Source organism: Sinocyclocheilus rhinocerous, unplaced genomic scaffold (assembly GCF_001515625.1).
Source record: "Sinocyclocheilus rhinocerous isolate Xijiao unplaced genomic scaffold, SAMN03320098_v1.1 scaffold412, whole genome shotgun sequence".
Lineage (NCBI taxonomy): Eukaryota > Metazoa > Chordata > Actinopteri > Cypriniformes > Cyprinidae > Sinocyclocheilus > Sinocyclocheilus rhinocerous.
In genome coordinates this window covers 1,480,968-1,484,470 of record NW_015642498.1, presented here as the reverse complement: position 1 = coordinate 1,484,470, position 3,503 = coordinate 1,480,968, and the positions used below count along the sequence as shown (strand labels likewise).

Here is a 3,503-nt window from a genome sequence, read left to right as displayed (position 1 = left end):
AGCTGGATGCAATAATTGCATGCCAATGTGCATTGGCTCGTTTAGTTTACACTCGAAGTAGATTGGTCTCTCTAAGCGAGAACCCAATTCGTCGGTCATCCGACGTGACGTCGAGAGTGACCGACTGAAAGGGAACAGTGTTTACAAGACGTTTAGGGTCGTGCATATAAAATCGGATGTAATTCTGAGAACTAAATGAAATATAAGTGTGCTAAACAATATGTTGTTTACTTTTTCCTAGTAGTCAAGCAAAGGATATTTTATTTATTTGTTCATTCATTCATTCTAGCTATAACCAGTACCAGTACGATTGCTAATTGTAAACTATTTTGCCCGTTTTAAAATAATAATCATAACCAATGTTCATTTAGTATAATTGAGATACTATTGTAATATTTTTATATTTTTGTTAAAGTTTTTGTAATTTCATTGTGTGTTTTTGTCCTTTTTAGTATTTTTTTAATGTCTGTAAACATGTCTAATATTATTCATTTTATTTCAGTTTTAGTTTTATTTATGTTAGTACGTTGAGGTAAACTAAATTAAATTGAAAAATATTACCTTTGGAACTAGCTGTTTTTTTTATTTATTTATTATTATTATTTCATATTTTATTTATTTATTCATGTAACTTTTTTTTCCGTTGCATTTTTAGTTTTAGTTAACTATAATAACCTTGATCATAACCATAACAACAACTAGTAGTAGTAGCAGTAGTATTACTATTAGTATTATTAACATTTGAATACGATATGATCCGTGTATATTTCATTGAAAGTGCATGATGCAATGATGAAGCTTGGAGCTTATGATTTTGACAGCTTTAGCTATTTCTGTGTACAGTTTGCATTAGACAGTTCCGTCCATGGACTACCTGCTGCTTCGCTTGGAATTTTTGGCATTCAAGCTGTTTCCATTCCCCACCGGTGTCAAATGTTTTTCCCAACCTAAAATCCAGTAAACTGCCAGAGCCTCGAGCCTCAGGGAGGCATCGTATTTTGGTCTTGCCTCCAGTAACAGTCAGTCATTCTGTGGATGAGGATCAGCTGTGCTGAAGGTCCCCAGACTGAACCTCGCTCCCCAGACTAATGAACCCTACCTGTCCAGAGGGGATGTGACTGAGGAAAACTGTCAGCTCAGAGCCCCTGTGACTTTAGATTGGCTTTGGGAAATTTCTCTCACTTTCTCTCCAATCCTGATAGCTTTCACTTTATTAGCATTTTATTTTAGTAGCTGCTCATTTATGTTACTGCTGTGAATGATTACTGAATGTTTAGTAGTCAGTACCTGTGTGTTTTATGGTTAGTATTTCACCGACCCCTGACTCCCTGACCAATTACCAGCTCTAATTGGAAAGATAAACATGATCCCTGTGCGCTTGTTCTCTGTGCGATGTGATGTTATAGGGTGGAGAGAGCAGAAGGTTCCAGAGGGACTCATTACAGTCGCTGCTTAATGTCGTTCCAAGTCCGAATCTGACTCTTCTCTGCAAAGCACTGATAATCTGCAGCAAAAGCCATCACTTTGGTTCCTGCTGCAGAAATCTGAATAATACTGCAAATTAATAAAAACAAGACTAAGCTATGTGATAATATGCTGTTTTTAATATAAGTGGTGTTGCTAAGGATTATGGGTTAGTGATTTGATCAGACTCCTACTTTACTTTTTTTATATTATATTATATTATATTGCAAGTATGTTTTTTATTATTTTTATTTGATCAAATTATTATAGTGTTATATATATATATATATATATATATATATATATATATATGTTGTTATATTGCATGATATTTTATATTTTAATTATACAATTATTATATAAAATCTCATTGATATTAGGCAATTTTAAAGTTTATGATATCAAAAGAAGAGTTTTCACCAAACGTGAAGTTTTGTTCTTATTTTGCAACATTGGCAACTTTTAAGAAAAATATTTTAGCCCATTTTGATTGACCCTAAAGAGAGGACAGGCAACAGTGTGAAAGAAACAAAAAAAATTATGCGAGCCAGACTCGAAGTAGCATTGCCTACATGAGCATCCAGGCAAAGGCTGAAGTGCTGACATATGCGGCTGATGTTAGCAACTCATATCATTGCTCAACATGCTGGAAGCTCGCTAACTTTCATCCGTTTGAATAAAAGAGCCAGTCAGTAGTATGTTTGCATACTGGCAGTGTGTAGTAGTGTAATTGTGACTGTCATATGCTTTGAGCGGCCATCTGTGTGTAGTACCTCAAAGAGTGTGACTGCTGAGATTTGGGCATTTAAACAAAGCTTATTCCCTCTCTCTCCTGCTGTGGCGTGTAGCTCAGTTTGAAACCCTCAGGCTGGGGAAAATGAGATTATTTCAATCTGCTGTTGCCCTTTTAAAACTCTGACTGCTGAATAAGCAGCGATGCAGCCCAGGCCAACAGCAACACGTCTCCCGTATATAATGGCAATCATTTTGCCTTGTAGAAATCTGGCCTAACGTGCAAAAGTGGGCTGCTGCTAGTAAATCTCACCATAATCTCACAGTGTTGCTTTTAGTAATCCTGTAATATATTCATTAAAAAGACAAAAGACAGTGCTGACTTGCATGAAACAGGTCATTTGAAGCCTTTGCAGGCTGAATGGAATGGGAATTGAGTGTCTGTCTGACAAAAAGTTTTATATGCATCATTGTGTTGATGTCTGGAAATCAGTTACCATGAGATTAATCCAATGGTGGCTAAAAGACTTTAGCTATAAATACTCCCATCATGCAACATAGATGAAGCATGGCTAGCGGCAGCTCTGAGGTTGAAAAAGCAGGACCCGTGCGACAGCACGCGGACATGAATAAGTAAAACCCTTCGCTTTCAGACTCAGAGAAAGAGGCTGGCTGCTTATGACAGCTTGCTCGCCATTTTTGTACTTGAAAGGAAAGCTTTGGGGATTGGTTTGTGTTATTCGTGAGCAGGGAGTGAGAGCGAACGAAGATATGAGGGTTTTTGTGTGTTTGAAGGACTGATGTTAAACTGATCTGTGGTTTTGTTATTCTGTGGTAAACAGCGGGAGGATTTTGTAGTGATGTGATTTTACAGTCATTTACAAAGATTCAAAAGATACAAAGATTAGACAAATGTGGTTTTGTGACTGATTCAGTGTTTTTATACAAGTCTGATCGGATGAATTATTATTCTAAACTGAAAATGATTCAAACTCCTGCACCTTCACTTATCACACTGAAATGGAGTCATGGAGTTCTTTCAGGTTATAGATGGTCACCGTACCATCTCATTTGGTGCAGGAAATCACTCACTAATTGAGATTAATTTGCTCGCTTCATAAATGAATGACTATTCTTGCCCTGCTCCACAAAGCTGCTTTTTTAACTCATTATTTTCCTCACCATTAGATTAAAAGGTTATATATATATATATATATATATATATATATATATATATATATACAGTAAAACTTGTAATGTTTTTTAAGAAGTCTCTTATGCTCATCAAGGCTGCATTTATTTGATCA

At 36.0% G+C, this 3,503-nt stretch overlaps 1 protein-coding gene across 3 annotated transcripts in view; it reads left to right on the top strand.

Moving 5' to 3' along the window:
• LOC107755908 (neuron navigator 3) overlaps positions 1-3,503 on the top strand; it is a 165,953-nt gene that overhangs the window by 114,518 nt on the left and 47,932 nt on the right. The gene's annotated exons all lie outside the window — the stretch shown is intronic.